Here is a 16437-nt window from a genome sequence, read left to right as displayed (position 1 = left end):
GGGGGGGGGGGGGGGGGGGGGGGGGGGGGGGGGGGGGGGGGGGGGGGGGGGGGGGGGGGGGGGGGGGGGGGGGGGGGGGGGGGGGTGGGGGGGGGGGGGGGGGTTGGGGGGGGGGGGTCGTTGTGATAAGCCGTTGTCCAGCTAGTAATGTCTGGCCAATGTCTGCCTGGAGCCCATGTGTAGCGCGTTTGTGTCCTGCGACCTGGTTTATAACGGCTTGCCATCGGCTATCAATACATGTCATCAATTTGTTAATTTGGTCCTTTGTACGAGTCCAAACATTGTGTCCTTGATGCATACGATCTTTGCGCTATTGTGTAATATACTAAATATCCTGTAATATCCTGTAAATCCTGTACCCGTACTCATAAAGTGGTTCTGAGGGTTTTGCTATTATACTATGTTCCTGTTGAATGACAACTTTAACAAAAACGGTCACGTTCTAAGGTTAGGGATTTGTAATAGTGTGAATGGTTTTCCTGATGTTGTCTCTGTGGCTATTATCTCAGGTAAATATTATCTTTGTTATGATATTATGATAAATATTATGGCAATAATATTTATATTATGATAACATTATGGTAAATATAAAGATATGGTAAATATTATGGTTACTCAGATAAATGGTAACCCGTAATGATAAAACTATATGTCCATTCCTCCCCACCTGAAATCTGACATTTGCTCCACTGATTTCAATGCGGTTGTCTGGCTGATGGACGTCTCGTAGGCAGTTTCCATAAGCTTCCCATTGACATGGCTGGAAAAGTCCGGGGACCAGGGAACTTGATGGTATAACGGCCCTAGAACAGCAGCTTAGATGAGCTGAGTTCAACTCGGAACTATGAGAATATCGTTCAAGACTGATCTCGTCCAGTCAGCTGCCTGTGCGATTTTGATGGGTCAGGCAATTTTTCACGTGCAGTTCTACATTTTTAAAGTTTTTTTTACGTTTACATTTTCCTACGTTGATATCTGAATATCAGGTTCGCTGCCCCCTCGCGGGTCAATTTTTTCGGATCATAGCAGATGGCCACTAGCCATACACTATGATGGAACTGGTTGTCAGGTTCAGGGGGCCTCTCTTCTCTTGATAGACCGAAGACTGCATGCAATTATTCTAGTTACTTGTGCGTGGGAAGCTGCAGCATGTCGGAATTCACGTATGACTTATCTTTTGCCGTTCGTTCGCGGTTCACGTACAAAGGTTCCGCAGAGTTTTGGCTTCGGCGCAGAGGGAGCGTTCCGTAAAATAAGTTAGGGACTGAGCAGAGAAAAGACCAAGCTACCTCAAAATCGCCGATGGCAAGCTTTCTTCTCAAAGCTGGAAAGAGGGCTGGAGCCACCAGCTGAGGTGACACTACACATCTGCTATACATGGCCATTTTGGGGCCCAGAGCCCGGTAATCGTGTCAGCGTCATGACAGTGATTTAGCTATACTGTACGGAGTTCCACGACCTGAAGAGCGGGTTTTTCAACAACTGACTCATCACCGAACGTGTTGTGAACCATGATTCGAAAGTGACGTTAATTGCTCGGAAAACAAGCCTGGAGGAAAAACGATTTTCTTGTAATCTGGGAAATCTTTTAACTTTGCATTACGCAGCAAACGACTCATGCCAAAGTTGTCACGCATTGCTGGGACTGAGAAAGGGTTTTATCAAGGTCGTATACGAAATAAAATGGGGGAATTTGGGGGGACCCGGTTTTTAAATGCTTTTAGTTTTACGCGTGCTGAAATTTCAGCCGTTTCCAACCATATTCATAGCAAAATAAATGATTCAGCCCTCCACAGTCGCCGGATTAATTCGAAACAAGCTGAATCAACGAAGAACTTTTTCGCGCGAAGCGGCATTTAATGCCACGGTCCCCCTCCAACCGGCGGGACGCCGTACACCGCGCCATCTGGGGAGAGGGGTAACGAGGCTACCATACTTGAAACGCGCGTGCCCGCCGGCGTCCCCTGCGGCAGCTCTCGCTATTGATTTGAACGTGGCGGCGGCGGGCGCAGTGAGTCATCGGGCCCTCTGGTGATGCCGGCGCGCATCACAGACGCCCGAGCCGCCGCGCGCCGCCCGCCAGTGATAGGTGTAGTGCAGTGGGGAGAGGGAGCGACCGCCGGCGGACAAAGGCACCGATCGCGGACGACCGCGCACGCCCGAGGAAGCTGCAGAGCCCCGCCGCCGGATAGCAGCACAGACGAGGTACGTTGATGAGTCATGAGGCGGTTGTGTCCCAGATAAGGACGGAGATGAGCCGTAAGCGATAACGCAAACAGGCGCGGCATGCTTTGTACGTGCGATGAGTCGTATGCTTGTCAGGATTGAGGCGTCGACGATGCCATGTGGGTGAGTCACCTGTCGCTTCCAGCCGCAGGCAGGGTACCTTTGGAGGAGCTTGGGTCAATTGGATAAAATGTATGTGTAGGAGAGACGGCAGTGCAGACGAGGGACGGCCATCGGCCGATTCAGTGGCGGCGGAGAGGCGAACGAATTTACGGCCACTGAGTGTGGGAGAGCAGCGCGCGCGGAGATGAAATGTGGCGACGGCATGTGCTTACGCCTGCGGAGGTGGAAGGCGGCAGCGGCGGCAGATCGTGCTTTGGGATGAACTGTGTGCAGCTAAGCACACGCGAGGCACAAATCTCAGACGTTAGGCGGCAGGGCATGGAATGCACGGAGGCCAGCCGTTATAGACAGCCGCATGGCCGTCCAAATTTGAGCATGAGTGGCATTGGGCGGATAAGGCACGGAGAGTGGTACGGAGGAGTGCCCGAAGGCGGCGGCTGTGCGGACGGGTATGAGCCGTGAGGTGGGGACAGCTACACAGACGAGGCATCGGCGTCAGCTGCCATGTCAGCCGGCGTACTCAAGACGACCAGCGCGCCTAGACGGGCGACCACACAAGGCCAGCGACCCGGCCCGGCGCGCGGCCGTCTGCCATGGTAACGGCTCGCGCCCGGCGCTGGATTACTTCGCGTCTCTGTTACCCTCTGCGGTGCTAATCGGCGACGAAGTCGTGCTGACGGGGTTGGCAACCCGGGAGTGCGGTTCCGGCTTGGCGCCCGCCGAACGTTTTCCGGTGTTTTGAGCAACACGCTTGCCGTTGCCGGCCGGTCATTGCAGGACGGGAGACACCCAAGACGCGTGTCTGCTGTCGGCTGATGAGAAGACAGAGGACCGAGCTGTTGTGTAGGAAGAGGACCGAGCTGATGAGAAGACCGAGGGCCGAGCTGATGAGAGGACTTGTGGACCGAGATGTTTGCTGTCGGCTGACGAGCTGATAGAGGAGTGAGGCGTCAGGGAAAAGTCGCCGGTATATGCAGAGAGAGGGACAGACGTATGCGTGTAGGAATGCACTGGTGGACAGGCTTAGGACCTTTGTCACGAACATCACGGGACTTTTTGTCGCTGTTGTTGAGTCGGAGGCATCGCTGGCTTGGCAAACCGATCAAAAACAAACTCGGGTCTGAGGTGGCGCGCCTAGCTGTCCGCGTCATGCGACCTCTGTTGGTGTCCCAGGTGTCTGGGTGTGATTTCATTTCTGCCCCGGGCAAACACGCATCTGTTTCCTTATGTTGGACGAGACCCTGGCTCCCGACTCCTACTGGCTGCTTCGTGAACACCAGAAGCTGGTTTCTGGCTCCCAATGGTTCTTTGTCAATACCACAGTCTGGTTTCTATTGGGTCTTTGGCAACCACCTATTCTACTTCCTTGTTTCTATTGGTTCTGTTGCAAACATCAAAGCCCGGTTTTTCCTTTCTATTGGTGTGTGTTAGACACCAGACCCTTCGTCACGGTTCCCTTTGTCTCACTCACGGAGCGGTAGATCTTGGTTTCTTTCTATCATTGACCCATTCGTAAACAACCGCTCTGGTTGTCATTTGGCATTTAATGCACCTTTGAACAGATATACCGTCTGAAATAAAATACATATATGTTGGTTTGAATCGCCTTGTGGTGCTGCTCGATATGCATAGAGGATTGCAGCATTGGTGACACCCAGTCTAATCCAATCTCAGTATCCTTATTTCCCAATCAATTATCTTCTCCGCCCGTTAACCTGTTGATATTCACCTTTTCCTCGCTGGCTGCCACGTGCTGACCAGCTCGGCCATGGCGTGGCGAAGCCCATCAAATGATAGTCTTTGTCTCTGCGAATCGAATGTCTTCATCGTTCCAAATGCTGCCCAGATATGGACCTTCTCGCGAGCCGCCATGTTTGTTTACAATACCAAAAAGCGCCGCCGTGTTGGCCGGCGTCGGCGGCGAGCTGCGCAGGCCGCCTTGAGCCGCCGGGGCTCAGCCCGCCCCACAGGGCCGGCGCCGCGGCGCCATCTCCAGTGCAGCTGTTCAGTGCGGCACACGCGGACATGTCAGTCACGGGCTTGTCGCGACGCTTTGTCCAGACTGCGGCCGCGCGCATAAGAGAGTGCGTGTTATCAGCAGCTGCTGACGACATCAGCTGATATGGCAGCTGCTGACGAGCGTGTTATATCAGCAGCTGCTGACGACATCAGCTGACATGACAGCTGCTGACGAGCGTGTTATATCGGCAGCTGCTGACGCTATCTACGCTTCAACAGTTGAAAGGGCTAAGTGTGTGTGGCTCGCGCACCGCTTATGAAAACGGAATGCAGAAGTCGTGTTCTAATCTTCTCGTGTGGGGCGGCCAGACCGGACGTGCTTCCGTGCTGGCACAATCGCCGCCAGCGTGGCTTGCGCAGCATACTGACTGTACCTGACGCTGTGGTCGGAAGCTGTATCTGCTGGTCACATCCGTCATCTGCAGGGCCTGCGAAGTCTCGCTGGAGCGCAGCTTTGACGCTGCCCGCTGTCCCTGGCGTAGCTGAGTCTCAGCTTGCGCTGTACGCTGACTCAGCTGATTCTCAGCTTGCGTTGTGCCCTGGATCAGCTGATTCTCAGCTTGTGCTATGTCCTGGCTCAGCTGATCCTCGGCGTGTGCTGTGCTCTGGATCAGCTGATTTCCTGCTTGCGCTGTGCCCTGGATCAGCTGATCCTCAGGTTACGCTGTGCCCTGGCTCAGCTGATTCTCGGTTTACGCTGTGCCCTGGATCAGCTGATTCTCTGCTTGTACTATGCCATGACTCAGCTGATTCTCAGCTTGCGCTGCGCCCTGGCTCAGCTGATTCTCAGTTTACGCTGTGCCCTGGATCAGCTGAGTCTCAGCGTGTGTTGTGCCCTGGATCAGCTGATTCTATGCTTGCACTGTGCCCTGACTCAGCTGATTCTCAGCTTGCGCTGCGCCCTGGCTCAGCTGATTTCCAGCTCTCGCTGTGTCCCTGATCAGCAGATTCCCTGCTTGCGCTGCGCCCTGGCTCAGCTGACTCAGCTTGTTGACACTACAACAGCTGAGTCCCAGCCTACTGCCACTGGCCGACTGATTTCTCAGCTCACCGACCTTGGCTAAGCGGTGTCCAGCTGGTGCATCGATCCTGGTTCAGGTGATCCTCAGGTCATCGTGCCTGGCTCATCCTAACTCGCCGTGCCTGGCTCAGCAGATTCCCACTTCTTGGTCCCTGGATCAGCTGAGCCCAGCTGAGTGGTCAACGCTCAGCTCAACCGAAACGCAAGCGGGCCAAGTTCCCGAACGCCCGCTCAAACAGGCCTCAAACTAATCAGCAGTCCGAACTCACACCCACCTTTCCAAATGATGTCCGTGTCAGAGCCGCGCCTGTTCTGTCTCCTAGCCGCGCAGCCGCCGCGTCCCACCCTCCGACAGCTGTCCTCCGGGGAGCGTGTGGAGGGGAGGCGGCGCCGCCTGCGCGCGCTCAGTGCAGGCGACCCTCCGGAGAGGTTCCGGCGGCCCTGGGCCGGACCCGCCGGCTCAGGAAGCGCAGCAGCTTCTCGCTGACTCGGCCCGACAGGAAGCGCCGCCGGGGAAGTCCTCCCGCGCGCCCGACTGATCGATTGTATGCTAATGAGCGTAATTAGAACCAATCTGCGGCGCGGCAGACCAGTGAGTGGTGGACCTTGGCGGACAACTGGCCTGTAGCGTAACCAGAGAGTCACTCCGGACTCGGCAGTAATATGATATGGACGGTGCGCGAGGCTGGCACCATGCAGAGACGAGAATGAAAGCCATTTGTTGACGTTTTATTTGCTCTCCTGCTGGGATGGCGACATGCAAGTCACAGATCTCTTCCATCTTGGTTGCCGAGGGCGTCATGCTGCTGAGAGCGTTTTTTTGTGGAAGTTTTTGGGTCATGTACCACTTCCGGTAATGGGAAACCGGAACTCTCCTCAAGAAGCGGTGCCCGAGCCGTGGTGTCCGGCGTGCTTTACCCATTCTACCACGCTCCGGTTGGCGCAGGACTCAAAACTGATCAGTGGCAGTCATAGGCAGCTACAATTTCCTTCGCGCTCCTCTTGTCTTTGAGCGCGTTTTTTCTCCACTGACTCTTCAAAGTGTCTTGTATTCTTGCATGCTTGTCTCCTTCTTTCATTGCCCAAACATTCTCCGAACAGGCTTATCGCTTGGGGGGGGGGGGGGGAGGGGAAGGAAGGAGAAGGGGACAGTGGCTTGCCTGCTTTTCTGAAGTCGCACAGTGCCGAATGTCCAAAGAGGCGTCTCGCACCTCTTTCCTCGAAAGTACCTCGTCTCCTGGCCATTCTGGCCTCCGTAGCGAGACCTCGCCCTGCTGAATACGCGGACAGCCTCCTCCTCCTATCCATGCGGTGCGGGCACCTCCCCGCAGACCAGGAGCATCCGGGCGGACCTGGCCGGTGGTCACCCGCCAGGCCGGCGCGGCCTCGCCGCCGGAAACCAGGGTTCTCTCCACTCGCTGCACTGAGACGTCTCCGCGCCGCTCCGGCTGCCCTCCGCCATGGTGGTGTCGGGTGGCCGTCGGCTATTCGGTTTGTCGATCTGGATCGGACCCGTGCATAGAGTTGGATGTTAAAGTGGAGCAGAAATCAGAAATATGTATTGCGTTCGAATCGTTCTTGACTATTTGTTATTAGCTATTGATTATTCGGTGACATCAAAGCATGTTTGCCCTATCGGCAAAAGGATTTTACGGACATTCAGTCGCAAGCTGGGCTGCAAGTTTCCAAGCCCGGCGTCTCTACTGGGGGCCACTCTCGCTCGCCATCCCCGTAGAGTCGAACCCCTGACCGGCATGACCGGCGGCTTCGGTCGCGGGGGGTTCTCGCCGCCGTACCCGGAGCCACCGACGCGTGGAAACCCGAGCCGCGGCGTCCGGTCACGGGCGCCCCGTCCGGCCGGCCGGCGGCGCGGCGCGGCGCGGCGCGGCGGGCCGCCCGCGGACCCGAGACGTTGGCGCCGTCCCTGCCGCCGTGAGAGGAGCGCGCCGGTCGCGGGTCTCGCCGCTGCGGCGCACCGCTGCCGCTGCTGGTGTCAGCACATTCCGGCCCGGTCCGACCTGGCGACCCCTCTGAACGTAACCCGGCTCACCCTGATCCGACCCGGACCTGACCTGAGGCCTGGCGGGGTCTGATCGGCCCACACTCGGTCTCGCCCCATCTGGCGGGTCCGGTGGGCACCGCGTCGCAGATGCTAGCAGGCTTGGTTGACCATGGATCCGTGTCGCACGACCAGCAGCCGGGCCGCTGAGAGCCGACGAGTGTAAACCGCAGCTGAAGAGCGTTCGTCGCGGACAATCATAGGGGCGTGACCTTGGCAGCTGCTGGCGCTGACGGTGCGCGTGATGTCACCAGCGGGGAAAGAGATATGGGGAAGGGGTAGATTTAGTCTGCGCAGCGTTGCTATGAATGAGACGGAAAGGCACTAGAAGGAGCTGTGGCAAAGAGATGGAGCGGTGCACGACTTCGTATATCATGAGGCAGTTTGTTCCGAGAGGGGAAGACGAAAGAAATGGGAGAGAGAGGAGTAGGTTAGGACAGAGCGTGAAACGTCATCTCTGCTGTCACTGCCCCGTGACACAACGATGAGCGTCACCGTTTGTTTGCACAGCTGACAGCGAGGCATGTCCTGGGATGTATATCCGTGCGAACTGCGGACCGTGCAGTCGGCCCTCCCGCCGAGACGCCGCCGCGCGAGGCGCCCTCAGCCGGCGCCGGGCCCTGTCTCGCCGGTCTACTCACATCAGCGGCTGTGCTCAGGGGCCGTTATTTAGCCCCAGCCGCCGCCGGGAGGAAATGGCGGCGGCCGGTTATAACCGTGGGTACGGGCTGGAGCCACGGATGGGATGTTGGGATGGAATGCGATGAAAATTATGATGCAGGCTCGCAGAGGGCGGTGAGGGTTATTGTTGCAAACAATGCTAGGGAAAACCAGTGCCGACCGTCGAGTGAAGTCGCGGGGTCAAATTTAATCGCGTGTTGGGAGAGGGGCGCTGTGACGCGGCAGCAACAACCCTGAACACCGCTTGCCGGGGCCACAACGCGACCCTTTCCGGTCATTGCCCGGAAGTGAATCACGCGTGCAGGCTGGTAGTTTGCGTGCTGCCCCCCCCCCCCCTGGCCGACGTCGCACGTTCGCTTTGAATTATGAGGTGCGTGCAACGGTCTCAGCAGTTCCTTTGTAACGTGCGAATCACCGGACTACGCGCGGTTGTAATGGGATGAGCGCGGCGCGTCAGTCCAGGCGGCTGACGCTGGCCACCGCGCCCGCACGCGACCGACAGGTGGCGCGGGACAGCGCCGCTCGGCGAGAGCGGCCGCTGGGCTCCTGTCCGTGCCGGTGCGTCGCCGGATCACCGGGCGCCGCCGGCGACGCCGTGCCGGCCGTTTCCGGTGTTTACCGGTGGCGTGTGACCGCCGCCGGACGGAGCCGGCCGCCGCCGCCGCCACCGCCGCCGCCGCCGCCGGCCGGTCCGCGCCGCCGCGCAGCTGCTGCGCTATCGGCCGACTCAGCCGCTTCCGCCGGCCGGCGGCCGGCTGCGGACGGCGGCCGCCCCGGAGCACCCTGGCGGGCCGGCGGACCGGCGGACAGGCGGCGGCCGGGCGGCGGTGGCCTGCCCCGGACGGCGGCCGGGCTACCTCGGGCTGACCCGGCTACGTGACCGGGCAGCGGAGGCGGCACGGCGGGCGGCGCCTTGACCCGCCTTGTTTTGCTCGAAGGGTGACCGGTTTTTCATAGGTATGCGCGTCCCTGGGCGGGCCCGCGCCCAGTCGGTCGCACCGAAGCTTCGTCCAAGCGTCGTGTGGCGGCGCCACCGGCGGCCACGCCGTCAGCTGCGCCGGGCGTCCACCTCTCGCCTTTAGCGGCCCGGCCCGTTCAAGTTTGCATCGATTTTACCGGGTGCTCGGCTACGGGAGAGCATTGATCGCTGGCGCCGGCATTGCACGTGGGGGTGGGCGGCTGTTGCACCGGGGATGGCTGCTGGGGCGCTCTGGCCGGTCGATAGGGCGTGGCTTCGCCTGCCTTCTCTCGAGACGCTGGGCCGGCTCCGGTTGCGGGGACGCCCCGCGGAGTTTTAGAGATTCCGGCCGAAATTCGTACCCAGGCGGCGTTCATTATGCTGCGATTGTTGCGATGCAGCCGCTCATTGCAGTTTGCGTGCTTTTTGCTGTCTTGATCTCTGCTGATAAGCGCATGATTGACGTTTCGTGCTCATTTGCATCACGCACTGCACCATCAGCCGATTCATTTGTGCATCTTCATCTTCATCTCCATCTTCATCATCACTAATCACGTTAGGTGGGTTAACGCTTGACATCGTCCTTGACGGTATTCGCCCTCTTTGTTCGACCTCTATTATCTGTGGGCTTGGCTTTTCTGTATTTCCGTCTTTCTTTGCTTCTGATGTGCCTGGCATGCAGGCGTGCACTTTGACGCATGGCGTATGCCACTTGTACATACACGCATCTGCATACACATACACGCAGACACAAGATGTGAAATCTAACTGTCGTTTCCAAATTCTGTTATTTCTCATTGAGCAATCCAGCGAGGTGATTTGTAGTTTGGGCTGCACGCCAAAGCCCCCAAACCTTGACCTGTTGATCCCTGCATTTTCTGAAGGCTCCTTTTACGAGGCGACGATTTGATTTCTTCGCGGTGTTACCACAAGCGTTGGAAAGCGGTGACCAGCCACAGCTTTACGCACTGTGGAAATTATGTCGATGGTTACATTACCAGGAAAAGCATGCAGCAATAGCATGACAAATGTATGTCTGATAAGAAAAATTGGCTCGAGAGAAATGAGTTGATTTAATCGATTTTCCAACCTTGGGCGTTTCAAGTTAAACATGATAGCGTGCTACGGAAAGCCTTAGCACAGGGATGTTCAACGCTCTCGGGGGAAATGAGATGCATTTTGCTGAATAAATTTCTTGGTTAATCAACCTGAAGCAGAAGAATGACAGGCTGCTGTAACTCACAATGCGGCAACACCGGAAGGATGCAACATAACAGTAATAATTTTGTCGAAATTACAAGCAAACCATTCCACACTGCGTCTAACAAACAGCTCTTCAGCCTAGATATAGTCAGAAAACGCCGATTCAACCACGAGGCCATCGCTGCGATATCTCATGTAATTCGATGGACAACAGTCACGTGACAGGTGGCAAGGCTTGCGACGGCGTCTAGGGATATTATCGGCGTCTAGGGATATTATGGGCGTCTAGGGATATTATCGTCCAGAGACATGCCTGGGTGACATCGCGAATATATTTGCCGAACCGTAACATTTAATACGCTGCTATAGGTTTTTGTGAGCAGGCTCAAATTTGCATTTAGCCGTGGTCATATGCAGTGGCGAATAGCATTAGTCCAAATCCGTAACTGATCAGCGGCTCCCCAAGCTTTCCGAACGTCAAAGAGATACAAAAAGAAGGCAGTGGACGAGAGTCGCCCCCTGGCACTGAAGCCATACAGATGGTTCACCTGCCAGCTCGCGTGGTAGCGCCTTCGCAGAGTAGGGGGCGGCAGCCGTTATGGTAATGTTATGGTCGCGCGCTTTCATTCCTCCGTGTTATTGGACGCGAGGTGTTAGCCTCGTCTAATAACTGAAGCAATAAAACACCGAGACCAGTTCAAACTCCATCAATAAGTGATAATGGATCCAATACAATATCACGATGCGACCCCCACATCCAATATTCGCTTGATCTATACCACAGATCGCTGAAGGGCAGACACCTATGGAAAGCAACCCCTCAAGTGTATGATAACACCTCTTGATGATAGGCGTTTATGAGTTCACCACGCAAATTCCGAGTAGTGTCGCGATACTTTACGTTAGTTTGAGCATGTGTTTTTTTTTTTTGTCTGCCCAGATGATCCGCCAAAGTGCCTGGCGTTGTAAAGATTTTTAAGCGGTTGCGAGAGTCGGTACGCAAATGTTACATTTGTCGGCTGCTGCTGTCAGGCGCGTGACAACGGATAATTTAAGAAAAAATGGAGCTCATACTATCGCATGTCTGTACTGGGCACATACGCATACTAAACGTCAGGGTGAATAAATACATGTAAACGAATGACTGATCAGTAGTCATCGTCGCAACAAGAGAGCACGTCGCACGGCCGCAAACGGGCTCAGCTGATCGGCCGCGGCCCGAAGGGATAAATGGAGTGGCATTTCAGGCAATATGGCACAGACAGAACTCCCACCTTTTGACTCAAACTTAACATTCTCTTGTTTAGCAGTGTTCGTGCTTGCTATGTAGTGTCGTGGAGATGCATATAGATTGAAACATAGAGAGGGGGGGGGGGCAGATCTCCCGCTTCTTAATACAAATTAAACATCTGTCTATCTTGATGCCATGGAATAGTACTTATGAACAAAAAATAACATCCTTTCCCAAAAGGCATAAATGGCCGCGCGTTTTGCCAAATTGGGTGGCACGCTCCAATTTCCCCGTTTGCATGAAATCACACAGCTCCGTTTTACGTGCATATTAGAAAAGCGGCGAAGTAAGATTAGGATGCGCGCCACTGACACGAGCTGGGAGCCTAACAGGACGCTGATGTGTCAGCATGCAACTGATCTTATGCCGACCAGTTTGGAGTGGCGGATGCGGTCTCGCGGTCTACAGGGACGTGGGGACGCGGTCTCGCGGTCTACAGGGACGTGGGGACGCGGTCTCGCGGTCTACAGGGACGTGGGGACGCGGTCTCGCGGTCTACAGGGACGTGGGGACGCGGTCTCGCAGGCTACAGGGACGTGGGGACGCGGTCTCGCGGTCTACAGGGACGTGGGGACGCGGTCTCCGGCTACAGTGACGTGGGGAGCGGTTCTCGCAATCTACAGGGACGTGGGGACGCGGTCTCGCGGTCTACAGGGACGTGGGGACGCGGTCTCGCGGTCTACAGGGACGTGGGGACGCGGTCTTGCGGTCTACATGGACGTGGCGAATGCGGTCTCGGCAATGAGTGAAGTGTGGAATCTTATGTAACTGCACACCCGTAACACGCTGTAGGCAATGTGTCCTACAGTGTAGAGCAGTGAATGGGCTTAATATTCCTGATGCGAAGGGGTGCCAGCATTGTTTCTTCCAAACGTATGCGTTGATGGAATTTGCTCACTGATAAAGAGTGGGAAAATTCTGTGGAGGTGTGTGTGCTACCGCGGATCAATTTTGTCTTGCAGAGTATGTCGCAAACGTGAGTTTATGTGTGCAAGTGTGTTTGTATAAGAACAGGAAGTGCGTGTCTTGGGTTACCTGAAAGCCGATTGTGGAACCCGATCACCGGTGTCCCAGGAATGTTTGCGTGACCTGGTATCCAAAACATTTTGGTGTGTCGGGCGTAGGGAATGTGATGGTACCACGCATTTCATCATTGAATGGATGTGGTGTGTATTGACCTTTGACGTCATGAAACGGAAGTGAGTCAGTGTAAGTGATGGCTTGTTTCGTGTTGGAGAGCCTGATTTTGTTTGCTGAGTCTGGAGTCTGAGTCTTAGTCTGAGTCTGGAGAGTCCGATTGCTGCGAGCATACCATTATCAGCCCAGCATTGAACACGGCCGGCAGAAGAATTAGAACTCGCCGTAGCCAGCGTGGGTACGTTTCAACCGACGCGTATATTTCTGCCATCATAATTTTCACTTCTTGAAAAATTACCATCCTGCAACATTTAGGTATACTTAATACTTACATGTGGGCTGCAGTTAACAAAACAACATCGGCCACCGAATCGCACCGTTCCAAGCAATTGTTTCTGGAAGAAGCACTGGTGAAAAGCACGCGCGCGTTCACCAGCAGTGTGTGGACGCTAGGAGTTGCATCCGTGTTTGCCTACGACCATGGCGCGCCAATGACTCTACTGACCGACTTATTGGAGCGTGCTATCGAAAGTTTAGTTTGCTCCGTCAGAATCGCACCAGTAGGCGTACAAAGCGGGCGCGCGGCGTCCACACGCAAACTGCACGTGAATTGGGGGTACTCAGCGCAACCGACATGGGTTTGCGGGGTGTTCTGTTGGGTTTCCCGTGCGCTGCACGTTTGAGGGCACCGCTACACGCGGCGGCTGTTTCACCTCGGAAGGCTCCGGCCTAGACCGATGCTTGTGTTGCCGGGTCACGACATGTGTGCCGCGATAGGGAACATGCATCAGCAGGGCGTAGGACGAACACGCCAAACTTGCACGGAGAACCACTGGCAATCAGTACAATGTGCCGTGCATCAGTACAGCATGCCGCGCATCAGTACAGCACGCTGCGCATCAGTACAACACGCCGCGCATCTTCTACCTACGACCGCGTTGGCTTGTGCGTTCACTTGGCGATGATAACACCAACCTAATATCATGATGGGCACGGGCCGGGGTGCCCGTGTGAGCACTTTCGCCCGCGGCAACTGGTCTGAGTGGTTCCGTCGCTCACCCGCGGCCGTTTGCGGGTCCCAACCCAGTCAAAAACAGGAGTTCTCCATCTGCAAAACCGCCTGGGAAAACACCGCCATTTCAACCCCAACCTGGATGCATTAGGGAGATTGGCACGCCGCTCGTCGCCTCGGCCCGCGTCCGGAGCTCGGCAGAGCACCTGGCGGCTCGGCCGACCGGCGACAGCGACGGGGGCTGCGCGCGCGGCGGTCAGCGCCGCTGGGGCAGCCCGCAGCCGCCGTCCGAGCGCCGGGCGCCCATCGACGCCGGCGGGAGTCGGCGAGGCCGTCGGCCCGCCGCCGGAGCGCCGCGAGGGCCTCCGGAAGCCGCGGGCTGGCCGGAATGCGTCTGGAAGCATGCGGCAGCCGAGCGGCGCGCCCGCCCCGCCCCGTCCCCGCCCGCATTCCAGTCTGCAGATCGCGTGGCGGCCCCGGTCGTAGCCTCCAATGATGGCTGACTGTTGTGGGGGAGGGGGAGGGGCTGGATCGGCGGCGTGACTGATCTTGACGGAGGTCGTTTTGCACGGGCGAGCGTCTGATATGCGGTTCCCCAGTGTGCTCGTCCCGTCTGTCGCCACCTCTGCATGGATCGACTCCGAAATCCAAAGTAGTATGGAATTGCCTCATAGAATGGCCCCGCCTTGAAAATGCACTCGCCGGGTTCAAAGGCAACAGATGGCGAAGTCCGAAGTGTCAAGTGTTCACATATGTAAGGTGGGTGTGTTGCTTTGGCTTCCTGTCTGTTATCGGTGACGTCACTGAAGCATGGTTGGACGGTAAGGTGATATCAGTGCACGGGGTGACACGGATGATCGTATAGAGCTTAGCGGTCCTAGAGCTTGGCAGGCAGCGAACGATATGGGCAGATAATCAGGGCATTGCATCATAGTGCTGTTCGCTATCTGGCATTCGACCTCGTCAAACGAACCCACTGTCCTGGGACTGTGCCTCTTCTTCACGCTTGTGCTCGATCCTCCTTGTCTGTAATCATCGATTTCAACTCAGAATGAGCGAGTGGCTAGTCGTGATTCGAGCCAAGCAAAATGGTCCTGAGTGTGGAGTTGAATCAGCATTAGTGTCGCTGAATGATGAGAGCGTACAGTAATGCCTGCAGGTTGGAACCTCACCATTAAGCACCATGTCCAGACCATACTATGGTAGACTGGTACAAGAAATATGGAGACAGTCGGAAATTACATGCGGCAAAATTGATCGGTGTCAGTACAGCCTTGATCGTTAAGATAAGCTTAGATCACGTTAGTATCTGGAAGGCGGGATCCGGATTCCAGGTCATGGGAAACATCTGGATCGAGGCCATTTTTCAACCGTTTGCCCCACGTGCAAGGAAGTTAATGATTCTCATTCCTTAATTATGTTAATTTGCCGAAAGCTAGGAGATGGCTGTACCTTTGTGCAACGTGACTAGCATGTATTCTAAAAGGAAAACACAGTGTTATGTACGTCAATAGTGTTATGTACGTCAATTTCAGTTACTATTTTGTAGCTTTTCATCACGAAAAATTGCAATCTTTACAGCTACCAGTCATGGCCTACCAGGAAGTGAGTAATTCAAGAGCCTCTGCTCATAACGATAGATATTTGGTCTGGGTCTGAAGGCTGCCGCGGGGAGCAGTAAAACAAATAGTGGTGGATTGACTGACCTCTGGTAAGTGAGCTCAGATATATAACTATAAGGGGACTCGTTTTCAGGCGGTCGGCCAGTCCGTCAAAGGCCGTATCATAATTTTTACCACGAAAATTTACTCAATTGCATTGTTCTACGCTCCGCCTTCAACGCATTTTCGGAATGAAGTAACCAAGTTAGTGGTCTTGAATCGTACAGTAGCCATAAATATCTCCAAACTGACGTGGCTTGAACTCTCTTAAAATGCATGTCAGTATTCCGTAGGAAGTTGCATCCTACTCCTCTGTTTTAATTGCCTTACGTGATTTGTGACTTGCAGTGTGTAGAGCGATATAATTTAGTTACGTGATTTGTGAGCTGCATTAGTTCTTCGGGCTTTGACCTCGGCACGGAAATTGTGGGAAGTCAGTACTCGGGTAGCGGTACGACCATTAGGAAGTGTTTTAGTCCGCAGCGTTACAGCCGATTGCGAAGCGCAAAAGTAACAGTAATTAAAGGGATCCGGGCTTGTTGGTGCCGGAAAGTTCCTTTCTGTAATACCACCTGTCAACTCTCAAGGTGAAAATCGTTATGTCACTCTTTGTTGGCCCGAATCCCCTGGGCGCATTTCATTACAGGTCCTCCGCTCTGGTATAGCTGTCTGCTCGGTGCGGAGGAGTCTGGGAAGGTCCCACTGTGGAGCGCCCATTGTCATGACGCTGGCGGTCCGCATCGCACGGGCCGGGCGCCCCGTCAAAGCCCGTCGTTGTCGGGACGTTCGTCTTTGTAGCGCAGCACGCCGCTTTTTGTCACGCTCACTCTGTCGGCGGCGCGCGTGGCGGGCAGTTTTTGTGTGCCTCGCCCCTTTCTGGCGACCCCGCTGCCGAAAAACCCAGCCCGTTACTTCGGGGACGGCGAGACGAGCCGGCGCAACGGCAACCTCCGCGGCCCGGCTGCGGCACCGGACGGGGGCCGGCCCGGGAGCTCCGCGACGTGCTGCTCCGACTTCAGTCAGCCCGCCGCCTCTTCGTGATTTAT

At 55.7% G+C, this 16437-nt stretch overlaps 1 protein-coding gene across 1 annotated transcript in view; it reads left to right on the top strand.

Moving 5' to 3' along the window:
• Positions 1-2030: 2030 nt before the first annotated feature.
• LOC119091323 (skin secretory protein xP2) overlaps positions 2031-16437 on the top strand; it is a gene marked incomplete in the record, with an annotated part of 65319 nt that continues 50912 nt past the window's right edge. Inside the window, 1 exon segment of the mRNA XM_037214039.1 lies at positions 2031-2205.

The sequence above is a fragment of the Pollicipes pollicipes genome, unplaced genomic scaffold (assembly GCF_011947565.3).
Source record: "Pollicipes pollicipes isolate AB1234 unplaced genomic scaffold, Ppol_2.1 Scaffold_3447;HRSCAF=4054_pilon_pilon_pilon, whole genome shotgun sequence".
Classification (NCBI taxonomy): domain Eukaryota; kingdom Metazoa; phylum Arthropoda; class Thecostraca; order Pollicipedomorpha; family Pollicipedidae; genus Pollicipes; species Pollicipes pollicipes.
This window is presented reverse-complemented; position numbering and strand designations above follow the sequence as displayed.